This window comes from Odontesthes bonariensis, chromosome 20 (assembly GCF_027942865.1).
Source record: "Odontesthes bonariensis isolate fOdoBon6 chromosome 20, fOdoBon6.hap1, whole genome shotgun sequence".
Lineage (NCBI taxonomy): Eukaryota > Metazoa > Chordata > Actinopteri > Atheriniformes > Atherinopsidae > Odontesthes > Odontesthes bonariensis.
The window spans coordinates 20,427,879-20,446,651 of NC_134525.1; the positions used below are offsets into that span (position 1 = coordinate 20,427,879).

The window sequence follows — 18,773 nt, forward strand, 5'->3', positions numbered from 1 at the left end:
CTCCAGCTGTTAACTTGAGTTCAGCAGAAATCCCCTCTTTCTGTCCCCACAAGCTCGGGTTAAAATGCTGCGTCAGTCTCATGATTGCTTTAGCTGCCGAGCTGAAAAGCATGCAAGTCTTACCAGTGACTTCATCACTCAGCCAACTGTATTATTTCCCTTTTGAAAAAAATCCCCAGATTTCAGAGTGGGGTGGGGGTTGGGGTTGCGGTGGGGGGAGGGGGAGTACATTTGATCCCTGATTCAAAGTTTCTAGTGCTTAGTACAGTAAGAATGTACCAAAGATGCTCAGAGGCACAGCACAGCTGTCAAACTCAGCTCAGTGTTTCATATTTAGCAGGAAAGAAACTTGGCAAAAAGGGAAGTTTTTGTCACGCCCAAAATTGAACAAGCTGCATTAGCAGGGATGAAAAGAATAGCATCAAATCATACGCTGCCAAAACCGCACATGAAGCAGAAACTTACACGAGGAGTGAAACTTCAGTGTGATTTAACCTGAAATCCTCTTAGCTGTACAGCTGGGGGCGCTGCTGTACATGTCAGGAGGCCATTATATTTTTCAGACTGGAGTAGAGAAAACGCTCCACTGACTTCACTGATGTCAAAGATTGAAGTTCTGTGTGATGCGATTATGTGACGCAATAGGAAGCCTGCGCACCATCAAAAGGTAAAGATGCAGATTCCATATGTAGGCAGGAAGTCTGCTTCATTCCCTCTTTGTCTTGTAGCAAAAAGCCCACATGCTCTGCGTTTGACAGCTGTGCTCATCCACAAAAGAACAAGCAATCTGAATACTCAAATCTTACCGAATAAAATAAATCAGTGGCGTAAAAAATACAATTGGCTGTTGGTAGAGACACAAGAGAGGATAAAAAAAAATGCATGAATCAGGTACATACTTGAGGCCAAATGATAGAAACAAGTGTCTGTGTTTCGAGTTTGCTGCAAGTGAATAAATTATTTTTGGTTAACCCACACATATGCTGCAGCAACCAAATGGTTTAATCTGGAATCATTTTGGGTAGTGTTCATCTGTGCTGCAGCCTGTAAGACAAGAAGCAATGCATGCTCTCAACTGCTTTACGACTGAATTGGAACCCAGTGATGAACAGCACGACCCTCTATCGTTGTAATCAATTTATAATGAAGGTAATTACTTTGACTTTAAGCCCTCAATGGGGCCTGTGATAAACAAGGATTATGTCTCAACATAAACAAAAAGTTGACATCCCACAGATCTCTAACATCCAGATACAGTGTTTTTGATTTGCAAGTTTTAAATTAAGTCTTAATTAGACTGATTCTCAAAGGCCTGAAGCAGCCCAGCTCAACAATTTTGAGACAAAAAAAAATCTTTTACTCAACTCTGGCATCTATTTCTAGTGCTGAAACACAAGCTACAGGGTTGGTGGAGATACTGGAACACTGCGTCTGCAAAATACACTCAGTGTGGATTTTTCAGTGGGAACAATTCTAATGGGGTTGAAATACATCTCACACATGGTGGAATGCTTGAATGAAGGGTTTAATATTTAGACAGACACTAAAACGGTGGCTGGTTTGACTTTTTTTTTTTATATTTATTTTTACTTATCTTACAAACCTGACGCAACCATTTGCCAAAAAAAATCTGTTCACTCTATCGCCATTGTTCAATAGACATTCAATGCATCCTCACTGGTAACCTGGGCTAATTCTTGCTGCTGAGAAGTAGATACTTTAGGTGTCGATAAAACCTCCATAACAACCCCATGGGTAACTACAACTGTAGGTAAACAAACCCTTGATAACACGTCCCTCATCTGACTTTATTAAATACATGTCGAAACATGCACATTGGAACTGTCTCAGAATGGCAGTTTTAAGCACTGATGCAACCAAGAAGAAAATCTGAAATACACAAAAGAGAATTTTTCACCTAGCTGCATATCCTATCTTTTTTGTTTTCTTCCACAACGTTTAATTTTTCTCTGTCATCTGTCCTCTACTCTCCCAGGGCAGCGGGAACAGCTAAAGAGAGGAAAAGAGGCCTATACATCAGAGAGATTTAACGCTGCCTCATCCTGCTCAGCACTCCTATCACATCGTGTACATCATCAATAATCTTTTTACGAGCCAGCGCCTTGGCTAAAACACAAGGGTAACATGTTGCTCCACAAACTCCCAGTCAGGCATCTCAGAAATCCTTTTCAGTCCTCTGAAAATAATTGCATGAAGACATCAAAAGAGTGAGAATACGATGCAGCTCACTTGCTGAAAAGTGATACTAAAACACAGGATGTTGGCTTAATGGTCAATCGCTGGCAGACAGAAGAAGACAAAATAAAACAGAAAACTATGTGAAATGGATACACGTTATTTTAAAAAGAGTTCTGGCAGTGTGTAAAATATGAATTACAAGTCAGATCATTTAAACTGTTTAAAATGGTACAAAAAACATATCAAACTATGAAACAAAGATATGTGATTGAAACTGAGGAGGTTCTCCATTCTTGCTTGATATAGGATTTAATCTGGTCAGTAGTTTGGGGCCTACTATTACGTACGTTTTAATTTCATAAATGACCAAATATTTTGAGTTGGTGACCGGTTTAATCTATCTTGTGAAGCATTTCAATTCTTGTAAGATCCTCAAGATAAAAATCACAAAAGAGTCCATGTTGCCAGGATTCAAGATATCTGTTAGTGGTTGAAACACAAAAGTCCGGATCCATCAGCTTCCTATACTATAGCTGACAGCTATGGCTAAGGTGTGACAACACACAATAGAAGCTCCTATTCACTGACTGGTTCCTCTGGTTGGTTTAAGTTTGCTCATGACTTTATGACCCTATGCATTTTTTGTGCTAGCCCTTTTCCAAACAGTTTGAAACAAACCATCTGGCTTGTCAGGTGTGGTGCGTTTCACTCCTAGATACATTGGCTGAAAACATGCTGTATCGTACCTCTCATCTTAAGCCTGGAGTATGCAAGGTTCAAAATTTCCAAAAGGACATGCAAACATTGAAGTGTGAGACCCCAGAACAGTAAATGACATCATAGATGAGTTTCAATGAGATGAAACCAACTCGCCAACGACACTACAGACAATAGAATCTAAGCTTGTTTGTGGTTTGTCATCGAGAAATGTGATTCAGAAATTGTAGAACTATTTGCCCACACACTCTTTGAGTGGTTGACCCCTCCCTATCTTTACTTCTTGGACTCAGTCTCTCTGGGCTGCTTCAGAACTTTGCTGATCTTATGTTGCGTCTGTACAAACACTCAAGCAGTTAAAATCACATTTCTCAGCATTAAAAATTTGTTGTCTTTGTACTTTTTCAGTTAAAATAAAATGCCTTATGTTTTCATTTATATTCTATACAGTGTACCAACCTCTTGGGAATGGAGTTTTCTTAGTCTACTAAATGCATCACAAATAAAGAATCATAATCAAATGGTATTTTGGGTAATTAAAGTTTCCTCTCATCTTTGTTGTTTGCTGAGCTGTGTTGCTGCAACAGCAGATATGGTACATTAATAGCCTACTGTCACTTTTAGTGCTGAAATCTGGGGCATTCAGAAGCACTTTTGTGGTACTAAATGAGGCTTTTTGAGTCAAGTGCCAGCGAAGACAACAGGCTAAATACAAATATAAAATCCAAAATAACCATAATCATTATAGACATTTATGATGCTTCTGTTTTGAATTTGCATCTATCAAATACAGGGAGAGAGAGGGGGGGGGGGGGGGGGGGTTCCCCTGTGGACAAGATAGCCATTCAAATCTATGAATGCATTTCCCCCAACAAAAATAAAGGGTCTCCAAGAGCTAAACACAAACTGGCCCCCACTGTCCTGCACAATGAATCACTGTTGCTACTCCTTTCCAAACCACAAACATGCTTTTAAGAAATGCCCTTTAAAGCTCCATTCTATGACCTGCTGGGGAACTTAAATCCATGCTGTTCATCAACTGGTTGTGGCTGGAACAAACAAAACAAGTGAAGACATTATGTGGTTGTTTTTTTCTTCAGTTATCTTAAATATGATTACTCAAAGAAAGATTCAGCAAGAAGGTGTCAGGTACAGATGAGTATATGACCTAAGCTAGTTACACCCAGGATTTTGTAGATTCATTTTTATGTCTGCATTTGCCTCATGGGTATATTCTCTCAGTCCCTGCAAGGAAAGGAAAGAAAGTCAGCTCCTGACGAGAATGACTAACCTGGTTCAGACTAAATAAGATACCAAAAATGTAGTAATGATAGCACCATATGATGCTTAGATAATCCATAGTGATCCTTGTACATAAGGAAAAAGGATGGAAACCAATACTGAATGGCAGTGATCTTCAAGCCCTGAGGTGGCACGACATTAAAAACAGACACAATGGAAACCCTGGTTTAGACTCAGTATTACTTCTGGAACGTATTGTCAGAAAGTAAGCACAGTTACTCATTACATCTAAAAATACAAGCTAATACTCTACCAGGAAAACACACACACAAATAAATTTGAATAATAATAAAAAAAACAAAAAAACAACAACATATAAACAAGAACCGGAAATACTATCGCTGTCTCTTGGACCGGTCTAATTCAAGATTAAGTGGAAAACTGTCCCATTGCCTAAGGGACTCAAACTTTGAAATTGAAAAATCCTTTCGTATTAACAGGTATCATCTAGTTTATCATCAGCAAAAGGTGTGTATTAGTGCACATGGACTGGCTAGCAATCACATCTGAGTGGGCAATGCTTTCCAGGTTTTTGAGCATCGTGTGCAACCATCTAGCTGTTGGCACTTTAAGGGAAGGCCTTGCTAATTTCGGCAAGACAATGTCAAACTACATTCTTTATGTATTAGAACAGCATGATTACATAGTAAATGGCCTGCCGGCTGTCCAGATCAGACTGAAAACCTTTGGTGCTTTGATAAATATATACGACAAAAGAAGCCCATAACTGTTGAACACCTGTAAAAGTGTTTGCTAGAAGATGAAGTGAATCAACACAGCTGAAAACATAGACCCATCCCAACGATTCTGAGATGAAACTCTGGCACCAAAATTTCAAATGAGGATATATTTTTCACAGAACAATCCAATTTCTTGTTTGTTTTTTTCATATCTAAACTGTTGTGTTTATATGATGAAATTTAGGAATTAAATTGTATACAAACCATTGCATTTTGCATCAGTTTGAATTTAATGCATCCCCTCAGCTGTCTCTCTTTAAGAACATGACAAGACTTTCCGTTTGAATTATCTGAACTATAAAGATATGAATGTGGAGTATTTAGTAGTTTGGACATCGAGCAATTTGTGTGCTCTTTCACTCATGCGCACTCATACAGGCAAGGAAACCAACAGACATTGACAAACCCACACACTAACATCCACACATACACATACCACATCACATTTGCCTGAAAGGCAAAAGAGTGTAAGAAGGGAAATGGAGACATATTGATTTCTCTGTCAGCTCTTTCAGAGGAAACCCTGAGGGAGCCTTTGCAAAGGCTTACTCCCTCAGTTGGGTGAATTAACCACATTTAGGCTTTGGGCTCGAACACACACGCACACATATGAAATTCAAAAAAAAAAAAAAATCTTGTCATGAGTGTATCATCTAAGGGAATTTCATGCCACATTTGCAGTATTAGCTTTGAAGACTTTGCTGTGATATCAAGCCAAACGACATGCTACAGTGGGAAATAAAAACGACGTGCAATATGAAATAAGATCAACATCAACAAGTGAAAACCTTGGGACTGAAAGATGGGGCGGGCACGAGAAAGATTAAGGATTTTGTTTTATCCTTAATCTGACATGCAGAGAAACCCAATCCCCTCAGCTGTCTCTCTTTAAGAACCGGATAGGATCGGGAGGAAACATCGCTGACCCAAGCTACACCTCGAAATAAAATCACACACCAACCAGTCCCAATTGGGAGGATTTACAGAAGACACCCATGAGTGGTCACATAACTTAAGCTCTTTCTTCTTGCTCAGTGGCCCAATTATTATCTGTTTTTGTTTGATGGATGAGTCACATCCACTCATTTTCTGAACACAGACCCCCACGTCCATGAGTGCAGCATTAACTCACCTAGTCTTGTTATGAGTCATCAGACTGCTTTTCAGTCTCTGGGTACTTATTGACAAGCCAAGGACAAAGGCAAGTTGTCTCCCACAGCTGAGAAAACATCAAGGCCTTGTGGCATTTAGAGGAAAAGCTCATTCAAAACTTTTAAAGACTGTCCTAATTGAATTTTGTCAAATGGGGGGACAAAATCTTTAACCACAGCGAAAGCAAATATTTGAGCAGGTTACAAGTACTGACAGAAATGGATAAGAAATGATACCTCCTTTTCATAATATTTACATTAATATTAGTTTTAATTTTCTGCCTTTTGTGCTTCTGTTGTGCTTTCTGTTTTTGTTAATCTAGCCCTTTTAACACTCTATTACACAGCAAAGAAGCTGCTCCTCTGATGCTTATGTATTAATATTCACACAGACTAAGCACGGGCAGTGTAGTGCTGTTCCAGTGTGTGAGTTATTTCCCTCAAGCCGGCTCTCTGTTGACACTGATTAACCTCTGTGAGCACCTCCACTGCCAGCTCAAAGGCAAGACAACTTTTTGGGAAACTCTGACCAGAGAATGTGTGGTCTGAACGGGGGGAAAATGCAGACCTAGTTTAGTTTCAGTACCCTGATTTGGGTGGGGTGTACTCATGTTGACTCCAGAGAATTGTTCAAACTGTATCTGAGCTCAATTATTTCCTCTGGCTGGCAGAATTTGCATTAGTATAACCACAAATGCAAAAGGTTAAGAACAGCGATACATTACTGTGAGCAAATAATATGAAACCATAAAAAAAGTACTTTTGTGTTGGCTTGAAATCAACCCCCGACTCACAGACATCAATTTATCAAGTCAATCACAAAAAAGTAAAGTCTGTTTGACAAAAGGAGGTAATTGGAATTCATTTTCTGAAATGTATTTTCCGCATAATAAAAAACACTTTCAAGAGGCCCCAAAGAATGATCACGTTGTGAAACAGATATGTCAAGTCATAGAGAAGATTTCTGATGAATACAAAATACTTTCCAGTTCTGTGTGCCAATTGCTGTTCTGGGATAATTTGGCATTCATCCTTGAGGCCTGTCTGAAAGTTGTCAAAGATGAAAAAACCTGGGACAGCTGGTGGTTTTAAGAGTAAACAGAAACTGCAATTAATGTAATCCCTACCCTCAGCTTCAGAGACAAAGGAATGGGTGATCACATCCTGGTCATTAAGCCCATCCCCATTGAACTCTTCTTTCAACTTTTTTCTAAAAGAAAGTCAGGCGGCATAATTAAAAAAAGACAGTCTCTCAAAAACACAATTCATACAGTGTTAACAATGAGTGAACAAAACTTGCACAGTGTGCTGAGCAGTAAGCATGTACAAGCATGTTACAGTTCCGTCACCAATGATTCACATCCATCCACATGCTTTTAAAACAGCTATCATCAGACAGACTCGCACAAGGAGACTGAAAGGCTTGAAATGTCTCACTAACCTCTAACATTTGAAAAAATGCCAAAGCAACCCTGCACATACTGATGTGGTTACACAACTTTAAAAAAGCACGAGCCAGACACAGCAAAACATTATTGTGCCTACAAAACCACCCCGTCCTTGGTTTGTTTCATCAAACTACTTTCTCAATCACCAGGAGGTGAGGTCATCCAGAATATGAGCACCTCTAGGACAAAGTCCCACCTGACTGGTCGCAGGATCAAAAGACCCATGTGGTTATACGCAGGATGAAAAACTTTCATGTTGGTCTAGACTGCAAAGAGTCTGGATGTTTGGAGATAGTCAGTACTGATAGTACAGCAAGAGAAAGGTTAAGTCATTGTCAGCCAAAGTCTTTCCAGACGTTAATTTTTCCAGATGCTTTCATCAACTGGTTGGACTTGCCTTATTAAGATGCTTTCACACATGCCTGCATCCCTGGAATTTTATAGACATTACCCAAAGAAGCTTCGGTCAGTCAAAGTGGATGTGTGGACTGCCGTCTCCCTGTTGCAAAGCGTGGAAAATGGTCAAAAAGCCCATGTGTAATTACAGGAAGTATTTGTCCACAGAATTCATGGCGTGTGACCAAGTATGCTGATTTTCCACTTTGTACTCTTCTCTGCTTGGTTCGATACTGCTTTCCACTTTTTTGGTTATATTGTAAATACATCCAAATAATCAATACAAAAATCCCAATTACAGATAAGGTGGTAGCCTCGTGTACCATCGTCAGTGTTCTGAAAACCATGACTCCTGCAACATACTTTCTACATCATGTCCTGAGTCCTGTATGCACCACTAATGCCCCTTTTCCACCGAACAGTTTTGTAACAGTACGGCTCTACACGGTACGACTCTACCCTGATTGGGAGCTTTTCCATCGCGAGTTGAAGGTGGGACCCGTTATGATTTTTAGCACCGGCTAGTACCTGATTCAGAGGTGGGTCTAGTCGGTACTAGCCGATACTAAAACGTCACGTGATCAGTGCTGTCCACTGATTGGTCAGGTGAAATTACGTCATACACGCGACGAAGCTCGGGGAGCTTTAAATAATCACCCGCCATGTATGAAAACACACCTGCGAGAGCAACAGAGAGTAAACAGAACTACGAATATGGAAGACCAGAGAAGGAAAGCCAACCCATGGACGATGAGCGAGGTGCAGACCTTTCTGTGTGGTGGCCGCATACAGAAGGAACTGGACGGAGCGACACGAAATGAGAAGGTGTTCCAGGATATAGCCAAGCTGATGGCTAGCCATGGCTATCACCGGAATTCTCAGCAGTGCCGAGACAAACTGAAGAAGCTGAAGAGCGATTACCGGCAGGTAAAGGACCACAACAGCCGGAGTGGGTCAAACAGAAAGACATGGAAGTGGTACGACCAAATGGACGGCATTTACGGTCACCGCCCGGCGAACCGGGGCAAGGAGAGTGGCGTGGATACGGCGACGTCTTTGTTGGAGGCGATGGAAAATGTTAAGTGTTGTTCTTATCCCCTTGGTGCAACGCTTATATCTTAACAAATGCATGTTTTATATCGTAACAAATACATGTTCAGTCTTTAACTTGTGTAAAACGTTACACAGGTGTCTCATGTAAGTTGTTCTGAGTGAGCTAGCAAACAACGCTGTTTTGGAAGGCTAGCACAGTGTCTCACCTATGCGATTACGTGTATGCGTTTTGTATGTTCACACTTTTCATTTTTTTTTCCTCAAGACTCGGTTTGTGCAACCGATGAGTGTTCGGTTGCTGAGGTCAGCGAAGATCCTCCAATCCCGCAGGCTTCAGAACCGACATTGGCATCGCAATCTGCAGCTGAGGCAACAGCTGCTATCTGCATTCCACCGGCACCAACACTGGCGTCGATGCCTATATCTGAGACAACTCCTGCTGTTTACTTTTGTACTGTCTTTTTTAATAAAGAGCTTGGTTTAACTAAACAATATGAATTGTTAACTGCATTACACATTACACTCCATCGTTGTGTTTACTTTTGAGGTGACACTTATTAGTCACCTGAAACCGACGTCACGTTAGTGGTGAACGGGCCGACTCCGCCCAGTTCCAGGTCACGGTTTGTGTGGAAAAGGAAATGGTACTGGTGCCGTGCCATGTAGTGTCGCACTATATCGAAACAGGTAGAGTAGGGCTAGCTCGGCGGTGGAAAAGGGGCATATGGCACCACCGTGGATTACAATATTCCTTAGTGTGGTATGATGAGGAAATCATGGTGGCTTGTGTTAAATGATGGGAAGGATATGGAGTAGTTTTAGGGTGGAATGTAATGTACATCACAGAGTTCTCTTGTTGACTCGTCTTTTTGTGCCAGGTTACTCTGTTCTTTAGAATTTACCAGCAACAGTAATTGCCACAATGTATTTAAACCTTTTTTTGTATTTTTTAACCTGCGTGCACCCATTAAAACAAAGTGATTCCCATTGCCAATAGTAGCGTCTCAGTGTGCTGAAGGCATGTAAAACTGATCCAGCAACTACCACTTACTCATCAAGGTAAAGGATTACACTGTATCTTTCAGTCTGTATTGGACAACATTTCTGGATACTCACAACTCTCTGATATAATTAGACGTCTTTATTACTTTTAACTGGATTGCATAAAGTATGACTGAGAGCGTGCCATCAGCTGTCTTGCAGATGATAAAATCTTTTTTTTTGTTTCTTCCATAAGTTGTTGCCGTCAGCTTCAAGACCTCCATGTGAGACATGATGGTCGCTAAACGTAAATGAGCAAGTTCTCCCAGGTGTTGTGTTCAGTGCCGTTTAGAGCCAGAGCCAATAAATACCCACAATTACTGCATTTGATGTGGGATGGAATGACAATTAAACGCTTTCCCACTTAACTCAAAAGCCACATCCTAGTGGATTTATTCATATAATTATCTTTATTTTTTTTTATCAGTGTAAAAAGCACTAAAGTCTCACTTTTCTTAATTGAGGAACAGACAGAAAATAAGAACAATATCACAGATATTACTAAAGCAGTTGCTGCAAAGTTTTCCCCTCTGGTTCCACATCTTTTTGAAAGTTTAGTTAGACGGTTTGAGTTTTCACAGTCAGACAAGATATGGGTTTAATATCTGACCATCTACACCCTTTTGGCTTTTTTAAGCTGATGATATGTGAAATAAATCAAAATTCTGCATGCCAAAATTATTTTGGCAAAATATAGCTAAGCTGTAGCCTCATGCAATGTCTTACAGTATTAAAAGGAAGCTGAACTTGAATCTGTGCTTTATGCTTGAGACTAATGTTATACCCTCTTTGGACAGAAAATGTCAAACAGATTTCCCTCTTGGTGGAAGCTGCCACTTTAATACTCAAATTGGGTCCTTTGGCAAGCAGCAGTCAGCTCCGAAGTTTTCACACAGTGGAAATGTCACCTGTCACAGGCATTTATTGTCTGCCAGCAGTGTGCATCAGCTCTGTTTGACCCTGTGGGCCTGTGCTTTAGCTGTCGTTATGCACTGTAACTGGCATTAACCAAGAGATGGAGACCTGGTACGGTCAGAGCACCCCACATTAACTAGTTCTGTTTGTATTTGGGCCATAAATGAGAAGAGAAAATGATGACATGCCCATTAGACTGCGGCCAAAGTAGAATTCACTGGCCTATTTTAAATCCAAATACTTAGACACAACATTGCTTTGTGTAGTGAACAACGAATGTCTAAAGTGAAGACACTGCATGTCATGTGAAAATAAAGCGTCATGTATCAAACTATGCTGGAACTAGTCTATGGTATTGCAAGTTTCTGGAGAGACTGGACTGTTGAAGCGCTGCTTTTTTAATGCAGAACTTCAAAGTTACTGTCCTGAAATATACAATTCTCCAAAGAAAAAAATCACACTTGAAAATCCACTGCAGGACATAGGCAAAACATAGAGATCGTACTGTAAATGTATTCTTTTTGATGGTCTTTTGTGAGCTTATGAGTATGTTTTTTTGTGTGTATGTGTGTGTGTGTGTGTGCATGCGGTTGAGGCATCTTCCAACATATTCAAATGCCGTCAAAACATGACAGAGTGAAAAAGGAATGAAGAGGAGAAAGACTCATGGAGAAACAAAAGCAAATAGGGTGTTAGTGTGAAGAAAGACAAAGAATCAGTGATGAGCAAGGAAGGACAAAAGCACTGTGCAAGAAGACAAAAAAGCGAAATACTTAAAGAATTTAGAGAGTATCCTCAGTCAAATTCTGTTCAGCTATGAGTTTTAGGTCAAATATCTTCTGGAAGAAGAAGTTTAATTATCTCTATGAGGGTCACTTCAGCTGAGGGGAAACTGACCCCCAGCCTTTCGAAGTGAATCCGCTCTGCAGAAAGACCATTTATTTGTGTAAAAAGGAGACTGGAAGCCGCATAGACGAGCACATCTGGTTTCCAGTCCAAACCCGTCCCCTTATAACCCCTAACCTGTCTTTACAGCGAGAAGGGATTCACACACAGACACAACTTGAGACCAGTTGATTTCCCAGCATGCTCCGCTCACATTCCTGACCTCCTTCTGTCACTCTTTCACTTAAGTCTCCCCCGTATAGGCTAGATCTACATAACCCCCACACTTAAACTCCCCTTTCAATTCAATGTCTTTGACCACAAGCTGAACAGTCAACAGTGATTGAAGAGTGACTGACAGGAAACATTTCACAGCTCAGTCATATCTGACAGTCAGATTTTTTAACAGTCACTAACAGTACAGACAGAGAACACACAAATTCATCTTTAGTCATACAGATGACATACAATCCTGGTCAAGTTTAATTTTTTAGTGCGCGATGACAAGACATACAAGCTAGCACCCTGCAGGGTTGGGAATCTGGTGAGAAGATCAAAAGGGAATGATAAGACCCAGTAGACACCGACTCAGTGGGATAGTGCGGGAGTTGCCACACAAAGTTGTTCCTCTCAGATCCATCAGGACAAACATTCCCTATATTAGCACAGCAGGGTTAATCAAGCAGAGGGCACAGGGGAAGCTGAACCTGGTGCAACCTCATGTGAATTTATAGGGGCTGATTTCATTTCCCTGCTGGTGTCTGTAGCAACATGACAATTCCTTGAAGATCATCACAATTCCTCTTTTTTTTAAATGTACGACCGTGTGACCAAATAGTAACAAAGGCTTGACGAGTTCATCCCATTCTTTCTGGAATGGCAGAGAGGAAGACTCACTCCATAAAGTTGAATAAAATGAAGACCCATAGACCCAAAAAAGTAAAAGAATTCAGTAGAAAAAAATTTTTAGCAACAAGAGGTTCAGTCAAAACAATGAGTACAATATTTCCAGTATTTACATAACCAAACAAATCTATTTTTAAATGAGCACATGCCACAATTTTACATAAAAACATGTGACTTGTGAGCTGTGCGTCAAAAGACGATTAAAGACAAGCTACCTTTCATTTTATCATATACAGCTTGTTCATTACTTACTGTGCACGGAGCCTTGATGCTGGCTTGAGGCTTTCGGTGGGCTAATTCTGCTCTTGGGAAGGACCATCTCCATATTTTGGCCCTTCTCCCCTCGACTCTGCCCAGGGGCCCGAGTCTCAACCAGGGTCTCGCTCTGTACTTTGTCCTGTGGCACAGCTGGTGGTCCAGGCTTCTGTCTGTTCAGGACACTGTCATTACCTGCCCTCATCAGTTTCTCCCCCACGGTCAGCACCCTCGCTCGGCCAGCCACACCAGGTGTGCCAGGGCATTCCTTCCTTGGGGAGGGCAGCTTAGATCCAGCCCCTGTCGATGGGGGCCGAGCCAACCTAGAGGCTTTAGACATCCTGCAGGAGAGCAGATAAGTGAAAGGTCCTCAGTCTTTCTCAGCCAGGGTGACTGCTGTTGTGTCCCAAGAGCATTCGGGGTTTGCTTAGGTCTCAGTGAGTATGACTCTCAAGCGGCAGCGTGTTGTGACTAGTGCAGGTAGGCTGACGGGGCCAGAGGGAGTGAGGGAGGGCACTTTTGGGAAGCAGGGTGGGAGGCAACTGGCTGGGGGTTAATAGCTCCTTGAAAGGTGTTTTCTTCTCCTGGCGTGGCCTCCTGGGATCATCCTTCAAAGCAAACAGTGAGCGTGTGCAAAGTGTGTGTGTTGGTAAATAGATGTATGTGTGGATAAACCTGTGGAGTGACAGGATGTGCTGTGCCAAATGCAAATAGAAACTTAGGGCTCCAGTGTCAAGGTATTCCGGCTTCTTAATCCCCCCCTTTGCCTCCCCGTCTTTCACTCTCTCTCCTTTTCCATCCCTCGCTTTTTCTGTAAATCTCTCCTGCTTCCACTCCTCTTCCGCTGCTCTTACTGTATGGTTGTGAACTTCTCTTTCCTACCTCATGCTTAATAATTCCTTCCCATGTTATTGTCCTCTTCCCTCTTGACTCACCTCTTCTCCCTCGCTTCGGTTTATGCGCTCTTCCTTGCTGATGCACAGCGGGAAACCATCCCAGCGCTCCGGCAGGCAGTAATCAGAGAAGAAAAGATTAACAAACCGCCAGAAAAAAATAGAAGAAAAAAAAGAGCATGAGGAGGAACAAGAAAGTGCTGGCAGAGGCTTTGCGGAGGAGCTCTTCTCTTCAGGTGCAGCTGCATAAGCTGTTCCAGATGTGTGTGCAGCACTTCACGTCATCAGCCGACCGCTCCGAGCCACACTCTGCTACAGTCCCTGCTTCATCTCGTCCCATTTTTTCTCAGTCTAGTTATTCAAAATCCATTCAGGCTGTCCTCCTCACATGTGATGAGATGTACAGGCTACCATAGGCAGGAATGCACACACACACACACACACATGCACAAAGCAACACACTCTACGGAGGAATTTACAGAGAATTACAGAGTTCAAAGAAGGGTACAATCACAGCACGTGTGTGTTTGTGTTTGTGCATGTGTGTGTGCATGAGGCAGACAGTGAGGCTATTCTAATCTGCTGCACGGAAGACATCGGCAGTAACAAAAAAAAAAAAAAAAATAGGGAGCAGAAGTAGAAAAAGCCGGGAAGATCTGATTTCCAAACACTTGTCCTTTGTGTTGGCAAAAAAAGGGAAAAAAAAACAATATTTTCTTGTCTTTTAGAATAGCGCTGACAACAGCTGCCTGACCCTAGAAATGCCCACTCCAGCACACAGCGGTGACAGCCAGTGCAGCTTATTTAAGAACGAATCAATGTTGACAGGGGCAACACAGAAAGAGCAAAAACAACAACTTTGAATGAATGATAAAAGAAACATTTCATGGCAACTTTACAATCACAAGAACCGGTCAGTTTATGGCTGTCAGAACACATTCTGGTGACGTAGGCTTATTCTGGAAAGCAAAGCACAATCCCGTAAACTTGTCTAACTCTGCACACAGGTCACCGTTTTCACAGCTTTGAGCCCGTGACACTTGTGTAATGTGCCGCTGCACGCAAAACTGACGTGTGATATAACGCAAAAGGGATGCAACTGCGTGCTCACTCACTAAACACCAGAAAATGGATTACTGCTAGCAAAAGGATCATCTGTGTTCAGACAACACATTATGAAAGAGCAGCGGTCCACATGGACTTAGTTTTGCACGAGGGACATTTTTTTCCCTCTAAACTGATTCTGTGTCACTCAGATATCATGAAACTGAGAAGTCAGATGCGCTGCCATGTTTTGCCCACTTCTCTGTTTGAAACTTTTGGACAGCGGGGCGTGATTAAACACAGAATTTTACACAGAGATTTACTGTGGAGGATAAATTCCAACACACAAGGCCTCCCCTCCCCCACTTATTGCCTTTTACACTACTAAACCTTTTGAACATGACAACAGCCATCACTAATCATATAGATATTAAATATTAATCACATTGCCACTGATCTGTGTGGCTCTAGATAAAGAGCAAAGCAGATTGACCTACATACTTTCCCAATGAATAGTTTGCTGACAAAATCTGAGGGCTAAGAACCTCATGGGAACTGCTGCGTATCTGGTGGATCAGAAAGATAGAAAAAGTGAAGACATTAACATAATATGAAATATTAGAATTGTGTCAGATTATATTTGTGTGTCATCCCCGTAGCTGACTATGTTTATAAAATTGCAACACTGAGGATTACTTTAAACGTAAGAAGGGGGACCATGGCAATGGCAACGTTGGCTACGGCTATTTGTGCATCAGCGTGCATGTTTAAAATATTGAAAGCCCTCTGTTTCAACTGGATGTCTCCGTGACTTCAAGTATGTTCTGACTGTACAGTAGATAAACAGCAGGAACTCAGTTCAAAGGCTTTCAATAACATAGTATTTAGAGATGAATATAATTTGCGTTTCCTAATTAAGCCTGTGATTTTGTGCAATTTGGTAGATTATAAAGTATGTCGATCTAGGCATGAAATGAATGTGCATTTCAAAGTACCAAACAATCTGCCGCAAGTGTTTCAACTTCAAAAAAACAAAACTTATGACAGATTATCGTTTCATTTCTTGTAAATCGGCTCCGGCAATAAAAGCATGAATTACAAAGCCGGCCCCTACAGCTTTGCAAGCTCAGGCCAGCAATTGCCAGCAACTGTTTCTAGTCCAGGGATGAAGTGGATGGAGAAGTTCAAGCTGTGGGACATTGGGACCAGTGGTTGCATAGAAATATGACGGTGCAGGGAAATCCCACAACTTTTGCTGCTTGTGGCTGATAAGTGTGTGTGGAGGAAGGGCTGTGCAGCTTATATAAGAAGGGTAGGGGGCTCCGTGGGGTCGTCTCAGAGCCTCTGCGGTATTTCTTTAATTAACTGGCTTTTCAATCAAACTGCTATTATTACACCCAGGGGCATAGGTTAGAAACAACCAACATTAACTGAGCTGTAGCCTAAGCTCACTGCGTTTGCTTTTTGTGCTGAAACTGCCTGTATCTTAAAACAGACTGGGATTTGATGAGCCGAAGAGAACTTGGAAAAAAAAAACACATTACAGTTTAAAGCTGCAATCATTAATAACAATAACAATGGGTTTATGGAGCTTTAATGAGACTTTCAGATAATTATTACAGTTTCCAGCAGAGTAACCGTATTCTCTTGTTCACTGTCTCTCCTGCTCTGAGGCACATTCACTTACTGTTCTTATGACAGACACATTAAAGCTAAATAGTACAGTGTGCAGTTTGTTTGACAGGACTGACAGCTGATCTTGTAACAGTTTTCTGCACTGGGTTCTGTGTTACTTAAGTGTTGTTTTATGTAGCAACAGCGTACTCCATAACATTTTGTGATGCTTCAATATACTCAGCAGGTAACTTTGCAAACCATGTAAAAAGTCCTTGGTTTGGTCCACCATTGCCATGTAAACAATGTTGACCCACCTGTGTAAGCAAACCAGCACATATCAGGACCCCCTGCAGTTTGCTTATCGCCATGGAGTTGGAGTTGAAGACGCTATCATACACCTGCTTCAACAAACCCACTGTCATCTGGACAAAGCAGGCAGCACAGTGAGGATCGTGTTCTTTGATTTCTCCAGTGCATTTAACACAATTCAGCCTGATCTGCTTCGTCTGAAACTCCAGAAGACTCAGGTGGAGGCCTCAACAATCACCTGGATTAATGACTACCTGACAAACAGACCACAGTTTGTCAGACTGAAGAATTGTGTGTCTAACCAGGTGATCAGCAGCACAGGAGCACCACAGGGGACTGTAATCTCACCATTCCTTTTCACTCTGTACACTTCAGACTTCCAGTACAAGTCAGACTCCTGTCATCTACAGAAATATTCAGATGACTCTGCAGTTGTCGGGTGTATCAGAGATGGACAAGAAGCTGAGTACAGAGAGCTGGTGGACCGCTTTGTGGCATGGTGTGGGAACAATCATCTCATCTTGAATGTTAACAAAACAAAGGAGATGATTGTAGATTTCAGGAGAAACAGGGTCAGATCAAACCCTGTTTCCATCATGGGAGAAGAAGTGGAGGTGGTTGAGGAATATAATGTTATAATATAATGCATGTAGCTGCTTGCAACTAATTTGCGTGAGTACACTAGCTCTTGCCAATTTAGGCTACGGCTACATGAAAACGAAACAATGTTTTTTTTGAAAACGGGTCCGAAAATTATTGCAACCACACAGGAAAGCTTCTGTGTCCACATGGAAACGCGACGCTTGCTGAAAACGATGCAGTACACACGAAACACCTCTAGGTGCGCTGTAAGCGACCCCCACCGGTTACACCAGAACAATAGAAGAAGCAATGCGCATGCGTGTACGCCCCTACTTCTACCAGCGCGAAGCTCACGTTGTTCCTTCAACAATGCCGCTGTAGTTAGCAGTGTCTGCAGCAGTGCTGCTATCAATGTTGTGGGGTCCATGATGATCGCTGTCTGTCCTTGTTGTGTTGTGTTCTTCTTCCGGATTTTGAATGGAAGCCGCTTTTTGTTCTGGTCACTGACGTATGTGTATACGTCACTGGCGTTGGCGAATCCGTTTTGGCTGTAACAATGGAAACGAAACGACGCCGTTCTCAGATCTTCCCACTTGGAACCCGTTCTCCAAAACTATCGTTTTGGGGTAGTGGGAACGCCGGCTCCGTGTGGCCGCGACAGCCAAACGATAAGCAAAAGTATCGTTTACAGTGAAAAACGTTTTCGTGTAGCTGTAGCCATAAGCAGATTGGCTTTTCTTAGGACATCTCTAAAGAAGAAATTGAAGGAAAACGTAGATAAAAACAAAAGATATTGGTTAAGGAGGTCCATTTACTTTTTCCTGAAGAAGCTGCGAAAAGGCTTGAAACTAACTGGAATGAATGAAAATCAGGAGGAAATCTGCATTAACTCTTAATTATTTTCTACCAACCTGAAAAGATGAAAAAAAAAAAAAACACAACATTCATTGAACGTGACGATTGTACAGAGGCAACGCAGTAACTCATTTTAAACTGCTTTATGCTTTATGCAAAACTATTGGCTAATATCAGCAGAGTGTACCCCAGTGCTTAGAGACGTCACCATATAACCCAAGATATGTGTTAAAGCCAGATGTGAACCGGGCCAGGATGACTGTAATGATCACATTCCATCACTTCAACTACGGTAATCAGATTAATGTTTCACTGTTTTGACCACATGATCGTCATCTTGGAGAGTCATCTGTTTACTGACAGGCATTTAGCTTATTTTCTGGAAACAGCTGTGGTTAAACACAATGCTGAATGAGTTCTGAGACTAATCCAAAACAAACAGCAAAGTCGTTAACCATTGGTCAC

At 41.7% G+C, this 18,773-nt stretch overlaps 1 protein-coding gene across 2 annotated transcripts in view; it reads right to left on the reverse strand.

The window, feature by feature from the left end:
- Positions 1 to 18,773, reverse strand: part of kiaa1217 (KIAA1217 ortholog) — a 120,402-nt gene that overhangs the window by 78,548 nt on the left and 23,081 nt on the right. The window contains exon 1 of one of the 2 annotated variants that reach the window (XM_075452109.1): positions 13,006 to 13,022. The exons of the other annotated variant lie outside the window; for it this stretch is intronic. The gene's annotated coding sequence lies outside the window, so the exon portion shown is untranslated. Of the gene's footprint in view, positions 1 to 13,005; positions 13,023 to 18,773 lie in introns of those variants that run through there. 2 annotated transcript variants of the gene reach the window in all.